We start from the raw sequence: 17,838 nt of genomic DNA, 5'->3' as shown, positions 1-17,838 counted from the left end.
TCAGGTGCTAATATGTACATTTTAGGTGCTAATATGCACTTAATGCAATGCAGATTGTTTCAAAGGAGCTTCACAGTAATAAACGTAAATAATAAAATGAACGATGCAAACCTCTTCAAATGTGAGACTAATTCTGCTGTAAAGCAGCCCTAAATAGACAATAGTCTCATTATTCAGGACAAGTGAGGAGCAGGATTGGACACCACTGATTTATGTAGATCCAAACCTGCATGACCATTTCGGAAAAGACACAAAACATTGGATCCCATTGAAGTTCAGTCAGTGTATGGACAAAAACAAAACAAAACAGACATCTTTTGTGTTCTGCAGAAGATAAAGTCAAACAGGTTAGGAACAACATGACTGTGATTAAATGATGTCAGAACTATCCCTGAATAGTATGTATTCATAGTTCCTTTTAGGTCTACTGTAGTTTCTCTATGGTTGCCCCCCAGAACCATGGAAACATGTGATAGATAAGACTGAAAAGGTTGAGGAAACCCCGCTCCAGATACAGCTAAAAGGGTGATGTGCATTTGAGTTTGTAAAACAGCTTGCACACCAACCAAAATCCAAACTTAGTGTGAAATCAGCCTGAGGCTAACATGTCACCTTTATTTCTAGTTGAGTGCCTATCCATGATGTCAGTGGATGTAGAGGTGGGTCTGTGATGTCAGCAGCCCAGGCCTGTCGCTGAAAGCTCAGGGGACCGTCTCTGCCACCGCACCACATGGTCCCACGTCGGCCCAACGCCCAATGGACCACAGTGATTCAGCAGATGTGCACATACCATCCTGCAGATGGTAAACACACACACACACACACACACACAGAGGCCAATTGACATGGAGTCTGCTCGTTAGATGGACCTAACGATGCCAGATTATCGCCCCTTCGGACCTGGCACAGCAAACCCAGCTCGATTTTTTCATTCCTAAGGCCTTTTGTAAATAAATAACAACAACAAACAGCAACAAGAGCGCTATCCCCAGCGGGGCTTCTTGTGACATATGGGATGTCCCTCCTTTGGCCGCACAGAGCGACACGGACACAGATGGCGGCTCTCAATATGGCCTCCCTCTCTGTCTCGCTCTGAAAGCCCCCCGTTCGCTGCATATTCAAATTAGCACGCTCGTGCTGACAACTGCTACGCTGCGACTGCGTTTCCAATTGTTGAGTGCTGTCAGAGGCTCAGATGGGTTAAACACAATGGCGAACAATTAGACGAACGCTTCTAAGAGCAGCGTTGCATTAAACACGAGTTGTAACGAGCTTGAAAGGACAGAGGAGAGGTTGACTCGCGTCTCTCCACGGGCTTTGACGGAGTCTCCCGAGGCCAGGGGGGTGAGGGTGGGTTAACTAGTAAAAGCGCTGCGTGTTTGCTGAGACGGGGGTTGTCACTCTCAGACGGAGATCTCTAGAGGGCCGCAGACATTACAGCACTGAGCACGGTGTTCGCACCACTTACACACATGGATGCAGATGGCCTTTAAGTGCATTCGCAATGCAACACACAAAAAATACATTACAAATCAGTGTTGTAGTACTCGAGACTCGGACTCGTCTCGGACTCGGTCTCGAGACCATATTTTAATGGTCTTGGTCTTGTCATGGACTCGTGTGCATTTGGACTCGGAATTGACTCGTACTCGAACATTTTTTTTTTAGGACTCGGACTTATTCCCGAGTCCACTCGAGTTCAATTCAAAATATTTTTCATGATTATTAATGTATGTTAATAAAATATCTCTTTAAATTGATTGACACGCCCAGTGATTGGTGATTTTCTAGTGCGCAACTGCGCATGACAAATTGTAATAAAATTACTTTTAACACCACCTACTATGTGGCCTTTTTACCCTAAACTGATCATATTTTTTAAACTCTAAGTAAATTCAGTAAAATAAAAAAAGGATTTCTCTAAGTAAATAAAAGTAAATTAGGTAATCAACCCTCACTGGTCTCGGTCTTGACTCGGACTCGACTCTCTCTGGTCTTGGTCTCAACTCGGACTCGAGTGAGGTGGTCTCGACTACAACACTGTTACAAATACTTCTATGCACATCATAACATATGTTGGTTGGGGTAAAAAAAAGCTTGTTTTCATATGACGTCACGCCACTGCGTTGCCATGGCGCGAAATGCAAATGGAGGGCAGGAAGTGATCTGCTGCATTTAGAAAGCACTATAACAAACTCAAAATGCCTGTTTTGCGTCGTTAATGGTTATTTAAATCGATCAAACCACGAAGAGTTTACCAAAATTTGTTGTTCAAAAGGGGGGAAATGCAAGAAATTGACCGAAAAACTCGCTTGCAAACCTACGTCTGTGGTCAGGGGGAGCCGAATGGGAAAATGTTCGTATGTGCAGTGATCACTTTGTTAAAGGTGAGTTAATACAACTTAAGTGGCTATGTTCGTGTAACGAACCAGTTTCCGAACTTTGTAAAGTCAAAGTATGTCTGTAAGACGAGGTAGTTGCTGATATCTACCGCCTTGATGGCAGGAAAATCAAAATTCAGTTGAAAAATCGCTCCCCTTCATAATGTAAGGATCACGTCCAACAAGTTTGATTTTTTGTTTATATCTTTCTCTTGTAATAGCGTGTAAAGTAGTACAGTACGGACTTATTGCGCTCTTCACTCCCTGCCCTCCATTTGAATTTTGCGTGTCATCATAATCGTGACTGAAACCCAGCTATTAACACTTTCCGCGCCATTGACGGAATTTTACGACTTTCCGTGTTTCCACTTATATACAGTAGAGGGCGCTATTACGCATCTTCTGAAAGAGTACTGAATCTCATGATCAAAACACAGGTGAAGAAGAAGCAAAAAACAAGCAATCAAAGCATTGCTTACATAGATATCCATATAAAGGCTATATCTCGTCCACGCTGCTGGCCAATGGAGGTCGACGTCAGCGCCTGGCGGCCATCTTGTCACAGGCAGCTCGCTCACTGGAAACATTGTTTTAATGGTGCATGTACTTTTTAAATCACCATAACTTGCTCAATTTTCTACCGATTTTCAAACGGTCTGGTTTGTTATAAACGGCAGAGATGTAGTTATGATACTGCATACTTATGAATAATAAGTGTATAAGTAAATAATCATCTAGAATTATAGCCACGTTAATGACGTTTGTGAGAAACCAAACCGTTTGTAAATCCGTCAAGATTTCAACGAGATAAGAGTATTTCTTACATCAGATACCACAGAGCCCGCCAGAAAGCCTGTCTGTGACAAGATGGCCGCCGGTGATGACGATAAATACTCCGCCGTGAGACTATCTAGCCTTTATATACGTTATAGTCTATGAAAAAAGAAATGCGACTTTCGAATGCGAAAAAATTCAGAGTATTCGTGAAACTTACCCACATTCAAGAATTTATAAAAAAGCATGAATGAAACATTATGTTGTTGTTTTTGTTGTTTTAAAGCAGAGGCTTTGTTCTTTATTTTGACATATCGCATGTTCAGGCGGCGACTGCCAAGTTTATTAACAAACACTGGCGGGGAAAGAGTTCAATGTTATTTTATATTGTTCGTGAGTATTAAATAACGAAGAAAGCGTTAAAATTAACGATTCCTGACATGCAGTAATAATTGTGTATATATACAATAATCTGGTTTCGAAATGTTTGAATTCATAGTAAAATATTCAAGTTTTGATTCCAGACTTTTTTGGAGCATCAATATCTCCAATTTAGCGTTTTTTCATTCGTCTCCAGGTTCAGAGATTTACAGTCGACTGTATTTTAATGAGGTGAAGTACTCAGTCTCCGATGAGTTTCAGAGTCATCAAGCTCGTAAACAGATGGAGCCAATATCTCGCTTTCTCAAAATCCACTCCAGGTCTCCACCTCCAGTGTATTAAACAATACGGCCGGCTTCTCTCCCTCTGTCCGTCCGCCCTCATCCCTCGGTCTTTCTTGGGAGGAGTGCCGGGATTGTGGAGGATAGGGGGTGGGGCGGGGGATTTTGAAAGAAAGAAAGAAAGAAAATGGACTTCTGTGTCAGCAACAGCGTCTTTCGTTGCTCTAATCCTCTCGCCTCAAGCCTCATAGTGCAGTCAAGCGCGCTGTTACATGGCAACAATTAGGAGAGCCGAATCTCAGCACCTGGTCCTCCCCAATCTACGGCAGCTGACTGTACACGCACACACACACAGCCAGGTGGCACCTCTTCAATCACATTAGCTGGCCACTCTAGGGTTAATAAAGACTCGGCCCCCTCCCTGATCTGCCCGCCGCCCAGCCTTTTCACCCCCGGGCAGACACTATGTATTCTTTACAGGCCCAGAAACAATGTTGTTTAAACCCGGTTGAGGAGCTGAAACCTTGTGAGGAGGGCCGGGCCGAATGTTTAAGGGGCCTCCGCGGTTTCTTCAGGTCTATTTATGCCAAGTGTACTGTATAACAATGGGGCCTTTACAGGAACAACAAAACCTAAAACACTACATTTTTACATTTTCCGAAAAAAAGGTAAGTGGTCCTTGCCGTGAAATCTGACTAATAATTTCCCCTGCATTCGTTAAATCCATTGCTAATCATTCTAAGTGGTTACTTTGGTGTTGCTAGGGTACTACTAAAGTGTTACCAAGGTATTCTGAGTGGTTTCTAGGGCCTTACTAATGTTTACAGGGTGGTTTGCAGAGGGTGTTCTGACTGGGTATTCCTCTCAATTTCTGGTAGGTTGCTAGGGTGTTGCTAGGGTGTTCTGACTGGTTGCTAGGCAGTTTCTAACGCATTCTGAGTGGTTTCTTTTCTGGGCAGTTGCTAAGCAATTGCTAAGATGTTCCGAGTGGTTTAGCTGTTGCAAGGGTTGTTGTTTGGATGTTGCTAGGTGGTCGCTAAGGTGTTGCTTGGATGTTGATAAGTAGATGTTAATGTGTTCTGATTCTACAGATTTCTGCATGCTGTTCTCTACATTATTCTGGGTGGTGTTTAGGGTGTTGCTAGGCAGTTGCCAATGTGTTCTAAATGGTTTCTAGGCCGTTGCTGGGTGGTTGTTAGGGTGGTGTGGGTAATTACTGATCCAAATCTCTCAGGTAATTGTAGGCTAAGGCTTGCGACCCTCTTTCGTTGTATATCAATGTGTTGGGCAAAAGTTATTAGAAAAATAATTAGGTATTATTATCCATATACCTTATTTTGAGAGATACTAATTTAACTTCATTTAACACAATATTTACATGGCATATTTTAGTATACTTGTAATTCCCAAGTAGACTACTTAGTGTCACGGCCGTTGGACGCTATCATTACATAGAAATGTTAAAAGAATAAGCCCACAACCTTTTGTTTGACCTTTTGTTTCCTTTAGTTTTTTGTTTGCTTTCTTTTGTTTCTTGTCATTGCAATGAGAGCAGAGAGAACAGCGCTCATTTTAATAACAATACCAGTAGATTTATATGCTAGGGTCGCGATCAATGGCGATTTGTGAACACAAATTACAAGTGCGAATTAAGCAGCCTCGGCTTGAGCTGAATGCTATCGGCGATCAGAACGCCTGTTGCTTTGTGTTGCAGTAAGACGCCACAGAGCCAATGAATGAGTAAACAGACATACAGAAAGATTAATTGAGCAAACGAACCTCTCCTGAATGCTGATTAATTCAAATGGAAACACAAATGAACGGAAAAAAAAACACGGCTAATCCTTCTATCTGCCAGGCTGATGATATTCTACATTTGTCAAGCGCTGAGGGAACTTTAATGGTTTACACAGGCTGTGCGCTCCATTAGACCCATGATTCATTTCTTCACATGCATTTCTACATCCTCTCTGCTCTCCCCTGCCTTTCAGGTCGACACACACACACACACACACACACACACACACTGAAGACGCGCCATTTAACACATCAAAGCTTGGGGACTGAAAGCTGCAAGCTGGAGGACAGACAGATGCAGCGCTGCATCACTTTAATCCTCTTTACCCAGCCACGTGTGGAGAGAGAGACAGAGACTAACAAATTCCACTCAGAGTAAACATGCTAAGGTGCATGAGGTGAGGAACGCTCTCTCACACACAGTCGTTTCACGAGCCTTTGAACTATGGAAAGAGGCGTAATGCACATGCTATTAATGATTAATCAGTTCCGGTTCAAAATAAGCATTCGTTTTTGGCATGTCAAGACAGAGAGACCATGCATGATGGATGGAGGGAAGGAACGAAGGAATGGAGGAAGGAAGGAAGAAATGGAGGAAGGAAGGAAGGAAGGACAGAGGGAGGGAGGGAGGGAGGAAGGGATGAAAAGAGGGATGAAGGAAGGAATGGAGGGAGGAAGGAAGGAATGGAGGAAGGAAGGAAGGAAGAAATGGAGGAAGGAAGGAAGAAATGGAGGAAGGACGGAAGGAAAGAAGGAAGGAAGGAAGAAATGGAGGAAGGAAGGAATGAAGGAAGGAAGAAAGGAAGGAATGGAGCAAGGAAAAGAGGGAGGAAGGAAGGAATGGAGGGAGGGAGGAAGGACAGAGGGAGGGAGGGAGGAAGGGATGAAAAGAGGGATGAAGGAAGGAATGGAGGGAGGAAGGAAGGAAGGAAGGAAAGAAGGAAGGAAGGAAGAAATGGAGGAAGAAAGGAAGGAAGAAAGAAATGGAGGAAGGAAGGAAGAAATGGAGGAAGGACGGAAGGAAAGAAGGAAGGAAGGAAGGAAGAAATGGAGGAAGGAAGGAATGAAGGAAGGAAGAAAGGAAGGAATGGAGCAAGGAAAAGAGGGAGGAAGGAAGGAATGGAGGGAGGGAGGAAGGACAGAGGGAGGGAGGGAGGGAGGGAGGAAAAGAGGGATGAAGGAAGAAATGGAGGGAGGGAGGGAGGAAGGAAGGAAGGAAGGAGGAAATGGAGGAAGAAAGAAATGGAGGAAGGAAGGAAGAAATGGAGGAAGGACGGAAGGAAAGAAGGAAGGAAGGAAGAAATGGAGGAAGGAAGGAAGGAAGGAAGAAAGGAAGGAAGGAATGGAGGGAGCGAGGAAAAGAGGGAGGAAGGAAGGAATGGAGGGAGGGAGGAAGGAAGGAAGGAAGGAAAAGAGGGATGAAGGAAGAAATAGAGGGAGGGAGGGAGGAAGGAAGGAAGGAGGAAATGGAGGAAGAAAGGAAGGAAGAAAGAAATGGAGGAAGGAAGGAAGGAAGAAATGGAGGAAGGAAGGAATGGAGGGAGGAAGGAAGGAAGGAAAGAAAAAATGGAGGAAGGAAGGAAGAAATGGAGGAAGGGAGGAAGGAAAAGAGGGAGGAAGGAAGGAATGGAGGGAGGAAAAGAGGGAGGAAGGAAGAAATGGAGGGAAGGAGGGTAGAAGGAAGTAAGGAAGAAAGGAAGGAAGATATGGAGGAAGGAAGGAAAGAAAGAAGGAAGGAAGAAATGGAGGAAGGAAAAGAGGGAGGAAGGAATGGAGGGAGGGAGGAAGGAAGGAAGGACAGAGGGAGGGAAGGAGGAAGGAAGGAAGGAGGAAATGGAGGAAGAAAGGAAGGAAGAAAAAAATGGAGGAAGGAAGGAAGGAAGGAAGAAATGGAGGGAGGAAGGAAGGAATGGAGGAAGGAAGGAAGGAAAGGAGGGAGGGAGGGAAGAAGGAAGGAAGGAAGAAATGGAGGAAGGAAGGAAGAAATGGAGGAAGGAAGGAAGGAAGAAATGAAGGAAGGAATGGAGGGAGGAAGGAAGGAATGGAGGAAGGAAGGGAAGAAGGAAGGAAGGAAGAAATGGAGGAAGGAAGGAAGAAATGGAGGAAGGAAGGAAGGAAGGAAGGAAAGAAGGGAGGAAGGAAGAAAGGAAGGAATGGAGGGAGGAAAAGAGGGAGGAAGGAAGGAATGGAGGGAGGGAGGAAGGAAGGAACTGAGGGGGAGGAAGGAACGAACGAACGAATGGAGGGAGGAACAGAGGGAGAAAGGAATGAAGGGAGGAAAAAAAAGAAAGAAAGAAAGGGAGGAATGGAGGAAGGAAGGAATGAAGGAAGTAATGAAGGGAAGGAGGAACAGAGGGTGGAAGAAAGAAAGAAAGAAAGAAAGAAAGAAAGAAATATTAGGTACTATTAGCTAAGCCGATACTAAAATGTGAGATGAAACCAATGCCGACTGAAGTTTATAAAATCTACTCTTGTGTAATGAAAATCATTATTACTCATATTTATTGAAGCATGTAACTACGCCACCTTAAAATAAAGTGTAACCAAATAAATAAATTAAAAGAATTAATAACAGTCAAATCATTAACATTACCTCAACCACTGGTGTGAGATTAGGCGGGGTTATCGGTTTCTTCACCGAGGGGAAAGTGTTCAGGAAACCTGTACGAAAACAGTCATTATTTTTCACTCCATTTTGGAAAAATACACAGAAAAAAAAAAGCTTTTGAATATCAGTCCTGGATGAAGAAAGACCTTCAGTGTGACCTCAGATGTGTGATGACCTCCGATGACCCCCAGAGCACGGAGTGTGTGGAGATCTCTGCGCTCAGCTCTCGCTAGAAGAAAGACGAGACAATTCATCAAACCGGGAGAAACAGCACTCAGGATATCTGTGAAGAGAAGAGACAGAAGACAGATCAGGTACAAAAGAAACACAGACTTATTGAATTACGCCACACCAGACCAGCAGCATTCACCAGATTAAAAGATTATACATTTAAAACATATTCAGTTCTTCAGCCCAAAACCATCTTTGCTAATGCATGTACATATATGATCACTGACAAAATCTGAGCATCCTTGACATAACAACGTTTCTTTTAGGTTTTAATTTGATTTAATTTCTTAACAATAGTTATGTATTGGGTATCATGAACTACAAATGAAGACCGCATTTTTTTTTGGCAAAATACAAATACTACATGACAAACTAAATTTAATATAGGTCAATGCTAATCAATAAACATTTGTTTTTGAAATAAGTCTGCATTATTGTAAATAGAAATAAGTCTAAGTCATAAATAATGCTGTGTTTATTTAATCAAAAATACAGCAAAATTTAGAATACTGTTATAAAAAAAAATCTGCAAAAATAAAAAAATATTATTTTAATTTAAAATAACTTTTTCCTATGCGAATATATTGTAAACTGTAATTTATTCCTGTGATTAAAGCTGTATTTTCAGTATCATTACTCCAGTCTTCAGTGTCACATTATATCATTAATCACTCGAATATGATGATTTGCTGCTCAAGAAACATTTATTATAATTATCAATGCGCTGCTTTTACTGTGGATTAATTGATGAATAAAAATTAAGCATTCATTTGAAAAAGGATAAATTTAATGCATCCATTTTTTTAATTATTTGAAAAACAAAAACTCTACTGACCTCAAACCTTTGAATATTAGTGTATATATTATTATTCATTGCCGTGTTTGCGCACACTACATCAACAAACGTTCATTTACAGAACCTGAAATGTTAGAAAAATGTACGTGTATAAACCAAAATGAATAAATGCTGCTAGTAACCACGAATCTGATGTTTAGTCACACAAAATGCAGAACCGGAAGAAACACAAAGCATTTGCAGAGCATCCGTCTGAATATAACTCTCACAGGCTTTTGTGCTGATTAAAAATTACTGGAGTACGAGCATCTCCTTCAGTGAACCAGGAACGGGCAACAGCGAATCCATTTCACATCGCTGTGATTTCATTTCCAACCGAGAGAGAGAAAGAGAGAGAGAGAGAGAGAGAGTCCCAGAGGAATAACAGCGCTCCACTGGCAATGACAAGTTTGACAGCTTCAGCCACAGAGACAAAGACAGGACAAAAGTGAATAATGAGTTGTTCACATGAGGGGATTCCTGTGGCTGAAGGTGCCAGCGAGTCAGAGCCACACACACACACACACACACACACACAGGTTCCTCCTCCAGCGAGTCAGAGCCACACACACACACAGGTTCCTCCTCCAGCACCTGATGGTTTCTCCTCCAGCTGCCTTCTTCACCAACATGTCCTCACACGCCATTCCAACATGCTCTACGACACGCCGCCATGCTGTTCCTGACAGCAAACACACACCAGACAATTCAGCGCAATCTCTGAACTCCAGCATGAGGGAATAACTCAATCAGACACACTACTTAACTTAGTGCAGTGGAGTAATAGCAGCCCAGCTGTTTTAAACGTGGAAAGTGGAGCTTTCCAGGAATAAATGAGGTGTGTAGTGTGACAAAAGGCTTTGTTTTTATGTTGCATAAACATAATGCAACCTGAAGCAACAGTCAAACGCATGCCCTTCTCTCAAATGGTGTCCTGGGAGGGCCAATTCATTTAAGCGATTATGGTGCTTAATGAACTGATTCAAAGAAATGATTCAATGATTCATTTGGGTCTCTGCACAGCATTTTACATGTGCGTTTTGTCAAGAATAATGGGTCCAATTGATATATATATATATATATAATTGTTAATTTTATAACTAATTATTGAAAAGTAGCTGAAATAAAATTAAATATAAATATTAAATGAAAACCTTTGAACTTAAAATATCCACCTGTGGTGAAAATGAAGGTTTTAATGTTGTTTATATGTCTATGTGGTGTTTTTAATATGCATTACCGTGTGTAAATTGATAAGTCGACAGCATTGCTGAGTATTTTCTCCTTAATACTGCTGTGAAAAAAAACACGGTTTGAAATCCCTGGTGTTTTTGACGTCACAAACTTCCTTGTAACCAATCACAGGTCAACGTGTGAACGTCAGCGAGTGGATCTCTGAGCTGAGTGAGTGAGTGGAGGCGGGGCTCATTTGCATATTCATAGAACTGCGTATATTAAATGAGGCAAGGGTGTAGACAGAGTTACATTCAAGCTATTTTGAGAAATGAAGACATACATTTTCAAGGAAAAACATTTAAATTAGGGCTGTCAAACAATTAATCGCATCCAAAATAAAAGTTTGTGTTTACATAATATATGTGGGTGCACTGTGTATAATTATTTTATATATATAAATACACACACATGCATGTATATTTAGGAAAAAAATATTATTTATATATAAAATATTTATATTTATATATAATATAAATTATATTTAAGAAAAAAATATTATTTATAAATAAAATATATATATTTATATATAATATAAATTATATATATATATACAGTATATACATGAAAATATTTCTTAAATATATACAAGCATGTGTGCATATACAAAATAATTATACACAGTGCACCCACATATATTACGTAAACACAAACTTTTATTTTGGATGCGATTAATCGCGATTAATCGTTTGACAGCCCTAATTTAAATACATAATTTTGGTGTTAAGGGATAAAATTATTGACTACAGAGGGACTTCAATTTTTTTATAAATGCCTTGGCAAATAACTAAAACATACAATAAGTTGTAAAATAAATTCAAGCTAAATAGAAATATATAAATGACGAAAGCACATATCAAAATTACTCAAACTAAAATATATAAATAAATACTAATAACACTGCCTGCTTGAGTTTTATATGCAACTATAAGTTGATTTTAAGGTCAATTCCTCCAAAAAGCGTAACCAAAACATGGTTCTGCTTGTTTAAACTTTAACCACTGGCGTGTGTTTTGGTCTGTTGGTCTGACCAAAGGAAGACGTGATTGAAAACAATCACAATTTTGCCTATCTAGTAATGCTAAAGAAATTACACGTTTAAAAACAGCACAGCACTTTAACATAATTCGCAACTTTTATCATTTTCAAAGTCAACTACTGAGCCTCCCAAGATAAAAGCTATAAAGCAGCAAACTCAAAGAGATGCGGGCTCTTGTCCAGGGAGAAATCAGTGCTAATTTGAAAATTGGCCCCGGTTCAGATGGACTGACACGTATCTCGGCTGATCCGTCCTTCCTCGTGGACTGCGTGTTACTTCATACAGGGGATTTTCCACTTAGCCGAGTGGATTTCGCATCATTTCTTGACAGTTTGCTTTGTTTGTGTGAGGTGAGCGGACGTGCGTCTACGAGAGACACTAATCTCCGTCTCATCAGAGCGACGGGTGCGAGGCATTTATGGCAGATGTCCATTAGCAGCCGATCAGCAGGGTCTGTCTCCACAGGGGCCGTGACAGGTCTGAGTGTGTGTGTGTGTGTGTGTGTGTGTGAGAGAGAGAGTGTATTACGGATCCGGCTCTGTGCTGGTCCTGTGGAGTTCTCCCTGGTCTCGGACACAAGCTGCCGTCCTCCCCCCCGCCTCCGCCTCTGAGATCAGGAACCCACTTATCCAGCCATGCCATTGTCTAGTGTGTCCACACACATCTGTTATGCTTGGGCAACACCAACGCTGACAGACAGTCCATTGTTCCTGTGGCCGGTAGGAGGACGCAGTCACAGTTTGGGGTAATTGCCGCTCCTAATTAGTTTAAGACACACACACGAAATTGCTTTTTAATTAAAAGCCATCCAGCCTCTAATGAGCAATCAGTATCAACCAATGAAAAGAGAAAACACACGCACAATCACAGTGGGATGAAGCATAGTGTAGAATGCGCATGCAAACGTAACCACCAGGCATTCCAGTCGGTTGCCGGGGTGTTGCTATGCAAGTATTCTGTTTTTAGTGTGTTGCTACGGGTGGCTCACTCTAAAAACATCTCCTAAAGAGATAGATCACCTAAAAATAAAAATTCTGTTATTCCAAGTTTCTTTCTTCCGTTGAACACAAAAAGATATTGTGAAGAATGTGGGTAACCAGGAAGTTGACGGCAGCCATTGACTTCCATGGTATTTTTTTCCTTACTATGGAAGTCAATGGCTGTTCGGTCACCAACACTCTTCCAAATATCTTCTTTTGTGGGTTTGGAACAACTTGATAAGTAAAACTTTCATTTTTTGGGGAACTATCCCATCTTTAAAAAAACAGGATCATGTGACTCTGATGCCCCGTTTATATGAAGGGAAGATGCAGATATTTCCCTGCGGTTTGGCCGCTCATTTACACGAAAACCCAGTTTTGATCACAGAAAATTATTATTTCTAAAAACTCTGGCCAAAGTGGAGATTTCTGATACCGCCGGTAATGTGTTACCGTAGCCTGACTTCGTCATACTCATATTCTGGTCTGAGACCGCTCCGTAGGGCTTTGAATATGAGGCGTGTCTTAACCGAACCAGGGAAAAAAAAACCCTCTGCACTCAATTGGATAGTCGGACAGACCTACAACCAATCAGAGCAACGCAGTAAGTCAAATACTTTGCATATAGCATAGTTGTCAACAACAGAACTTACTTATTTTAGAAGTAAAATAACGTGTGTTTCTTTCACTTGGTCCTTCATGAGTGCGACCAAAGGAGAAACCACAACGACCACATGCTTTTCATTACGTCCCATCTTCTTAACTTAGCGACCGTCAGAGCCAGCTGATAAGTTACACTTTTGCCGAATATCTTTCCGATCGACAAATGCCTTGATGTCTATTCAAATGAATGTGCTGTCGATTAATTTTAAAAACAGACGCAACAGCAGAATCTATACATCTCAATTCTCCAGCTGCAGTCATCTCTGAGGGAAACCAGTTAAGCGCTCTTTGATAACGTGATGATTACGTCCCTGCAGATCATCTGTCCATCATCGTATAAAGCCCGCCCTGGCAATCTGATTGGCCCGATCATAATTACTCCTCAATGGATCGAGTCCAGACCGAACTTCCCGACCAAAAAATGTTGTGGGCGGAGTTCGGGCTGGCATCCAGGCAAGTGTTATCGTGTAAACTGGGAAAAACAGGGTTTTGGGTTCTCAAACGTCACATTATGCGGCATGAAATGCTTAACGTCATGTGAGCGCCCAGTTTGGTTATGATGGTAAACTAACCCAGTTTGGTTAGTTATGATGACGCTCAACGACGTATTATGTACATTTTTGAAAAAAATGTTGTCTGTACGATATTATAATTGAAAATGGGGGGTGAAAAAGATTCATTTCTCTAAATACCCGACTATGTATAAATGTGGCCTGAGTAATGATGCTGAGAATTCAGCTTTGATCACAGGAATAAATTACATTGTACAATATATTCAAATAGCATTATTAAGTAAGTAAGTAAGTAAGTAAGTAAAAGTTTATTTATATAGCACCTTTCACAGGTATAGGGCCACAAAGTGCTTTACAACAAAAACAATTTATATCATAAAATACACATAATAAAAACATAAACAGTACATGATCATATCAACCCACAGGTAGCTAATTGAAAGCCTGAACAAATAAATGTGTCTTAAGTCTGCATTTAAACACATCAACAGAATCAGAGGAGCGCATAGACGGTGGAAGGTCATTCCATAACCTGGGGGCAACTGCCTGAAAAGATCGGTCACCTCTAGTACGGTAGCGAGTGCGTGGAACCGTCAGCAGGTTCTGATCCACAGACCTCAGAGCACGTACAGGGGCATAACGCTGAATTAGGTCACTAATATAAGGGGGAGCCTGGCCATGTAAAGCTCTGAAAACTAAAACCAAAATTTTAAAATTTATCCTATAAGACACTGGTAACCAATGAAGTTCTTTTAGGATTGGGGATATGTGAGACCTCCTATTTGTGCGTGTTAAAATTCTGGCTGCAGAGTTTTGGACTAATTGCAGTCGAGAGAGCTCCTTCTGGTTTAGGCATAAAAATAGACTATTACAATAATCTAAACGCGAAGACACAAAGGCATGAATGATAAGCTCCAAATCATTTCTTGAAACCATATTTCTAAGTTTCGAGATTTTCCTTAATTGAAAGAAGCAGTTTCTCGTCAGCTGCTTGCAGTGCTGCACTAACGACATGTCTTTGTCAAGGATAACTCCCAAATTTCTAAGACTTGGCTTAGCAGACTGGCCTAGATCACCCAAGTATTGTTTAATCCCAGGGATTACATCCTCAGGGGCAATGATCAATGTTTCTGTCTTGTCTGCATTTAACTGCAGGGAGTTTTCACTTAGCCAATTTTTAATTTCCACAAGACAAAGAAGCAAGGAGTTTAACTTACAGATCTCTGATGGTTTGAAGCAGCAGTAAAGTTGGATATCATCGGCAAATAGGTGAAAAGAAACATCATTGAACCTTTGTATGATCTTTCCTAAAGGGATCAAATACAACAAAAATAAAACAGGGCCCAGAACGGAGCCTTGAGGGACTCCACAGAGCAAGTCTGCAGACCCAGACCTTATTTGGTTAGCTGTAACACTGAAACTACGCCCAGATAAATATGAGGTAAACCACTGCAGAACTGACCCTGACAGCCCTACTTGATCCTTTAATCTTTTCAGCAAAACCTGGTGGTCGACGGTGTCAAAGGCTGAAGACAGATCCAAGAGAACTAGAACAGTGTGTTTTCCAGAATCAGCAGACATCATAATGTCATTTGACACTTTCAGTAAGGCCGTTTCGGTAGAGTGTTGTTTACGAAAACCGGACTGGAATGGCTCATAGATGTTACTATTCTCCAGGTAAAATGTTAACTGTTCGCAGACTACCTTCTCAATGAGCTTGGATAAAAACGGGAGCTTAGAAATAGGCCGAAAACTATTCAAATCCGACGGGTCCAGACCTGCCTTTTTTAGTAATGGTTCCACTATAGCATGCTTAAAAGCATCTGGAAAAACGCCAGTAGACAGCGAGAGGTTAACCATTTTAGTTACACAAGGGCCAATTTCATCAAAAACTTTTTTGAATAATCTGAAAGGAATGACGTCTGAAGAACAGGTAGATGGCTTCATTCTGGTCACCAATTCAGAAATATCAGAAATCGTCACCGTCCTAAAAGTGGACCACATGCTTGAGACTGGCTGAAATACAGCAGTGATTTATATATATATATTATAGTAATAATACAGCAAATATATATACATATATTTATATACATATATTTCTTTTCTTATATTATATATATATATTACAGTAATATTATTTCACAATATTACTGTTTTTAGTAGTTTTGATCAAATAAATGCAGCCTTGGTAAGCATTGAGACTGTTTACAACATTTTAAACAATAGTGTGTGTAAAGAAAGGAGAAAGGAAAAAGATTGAGCAAGGCTGGTCTTGCTTAATCCCAGAATGCCAATATGTCCCATGTTGCCATGGATTCTGTAACCTGATAATGTGAACAGACTGTACCGTCACTGTGGGAATATGGGCGGCTTTCACCTCATCTCACAACTCAGGTCCTCTCTGAACTCCCTCTGGGCCGCTGGCTGACACAGACCTGCTAATGATGACGGGAACCGGAACCTGTGGATGATCACAACTCCATCTGTACACAAAATCACAATTAATACGTAGCTTTACAAGCTACTCGTTATTTAACGGATCAAAAAGTACACTCTAAAAAAATATTGTTGGTTTAACTTAAAAAAAAAAAAAGTATTCTGGTTGCCTTAAAATTTGAAGTTCATTGAAATGGAAAAATTGAGTTAATACAATGAAGGAGATTGATTTAATCATCAGAAACTCAAAATATTATGTTATCTGAACTACATAAATGATCTAAGTTGACTTGTTGTGATTACAAATCATGAAAATATTATTTTTACAGTGTACATAAGAGAATATTTATATTTTATATTTTTTAGAATTAAAAAAATAAAATAAATCAACCATCCAAATGACAATTAACAAGCGGCTCATGGACAGTCCGTTGTGTATTGTACACAATATGGCAAAACAGCAAGATCCAATGTGATTAGTTGGCTTTACACAATTCCCAGAAGTCTAGGCTTTACAGGATATCAGTCACGTTGACAAGGTAGCAGGCGGAAAGAGCACTTCTTAGGGAGAACTAGGCACTAGATTTGCACAGGTCATTTGAAACATTAAAAAAAGTTTTGTTTGAATTGAGTTTTTAAAGATGACCGGTTTGCCTATGCGTAACTGAGCTCTTTTCCGGTGGACAACCACATCAGAAATCTCTCTAGACCGGGCACGTTTTAAAGGGGTTATTATATGCATTGCTGCATGGGTTCAGTTTGTGAATTGTAGTGAAACTGCAATAGTGTGCTGTTAAACTTTCATTTGAGCATTCTGTGCGTGGTATTCTGACCCGTGTGAAGATTGAAGCCTTCAGTGTGCAGTCTAAGTGCATATACACATGGCAGCTGTTCACAGACTAGGGGTGTAACGATTCACTCGTTTTCTCGATGCATCGATTATAAATCCTGGCGATGCATATGCATCGATCCTGAAACATGTATTTTGAATCGTGGATCGTTTATTTACGTGAATAATCGATTTAAAAGGCTAAGAATCGAATTAATCACGATTTTATAGCGATTCAGTGGTTTAAAATATATAAACACAACCTTAAAGTGTTCCTGGATACAAGCTGCCTCACGCATTGGCCGTCATACGACATCCGCATTTGATTAGTTTCAGGCGCTCACACACCCCTGATTTCTCACGCTGAGCTGAAGCCCGGTCGGTCAAATGCCTGAAAGATGAGTTTATCTTTCAACCTGTTGAGCAACTCATGTCGTGATCAGCTTGTATTACCGCAAATTAGTTAAAATCTCCCGGAATCTAGAGCGAGCGTGCATACGAGACAGAGGTTGTGCTCCAAACCGCGTATCGCGCGTTCACACACGGCTGCACGTACTCGGCAGAGAGGGAAAGCGAGCGAGAGACCACCTTGCGTGTACGGAGAGTCCATGTAATAAATGAATGAAAGCGTTTTATTTCATAGTGCCCACGCAATGGCATGGCAGCTTTATCAATGGCTTGAGCGGTTTGCCTCAAAACTATTGCTTTCTCGACAGAGAGCTCAGCTGGAGAGCTCAAACATGGACTGCTCAAAAATCTGTAGTTAACGTTATGAAAGCATGAGAGCTATGGGACCGAGCACGAGCAAAATCCAGTGAAAAGATGATAACAAGTGCACTGAGAGGACGCAAAATGAAA

General features: G+C 40.9%; 2 long non-coding RNA genes across 2 annotated transcripts in view; both read right to left on the bottom strand.

Annotated features, from left to right (window-relative positions):
• The window catches only part of LOC148976880 (uncharacterized), a 115,781-nt gene that overhangs the window by 34,460 nt on the left and 63,483 nt on the right, over window positions 1–17,838 (bottom strand). The gene's annotated exons all lie outside the window — the stretch shown is intronic.
• On the bottom strand, window positions 624–12,359 carry LOC120480927 (uncharacterized). Its single transcript, XR_005623196.2, has 5 exons — window positions 12,089–12,359; window positions 9,883–9,970; window positions 8,369–8,505; window positions 8,208–8,275; window positions 624–794 (listed from the first exon to the last, which is right to left on the bottom strand). It is a non-coding gene; the product is annotated as an uncharacterized LOC120480927 (long non-coding RNA).

The sequence above is a fragment of the Pimephales promelas genome, chromosome 13 (genome assembly GCF_988280905.1).
Source record: "Pimephales promelas chromosome 13, fPimPro1.hap1.1, whole genome shotgun sequence".
Lineage (NCBI taxonomy): Eukaryota > Metazoa > Chordata > Actinopteri > Cypriniformes > Leuciscidae > Pimephales > Pimephales promelas.
Note: the sequence above shows the minus strand (reverse complement) of the source record. Positions and strands in the feature narration are given on the sequence as shown.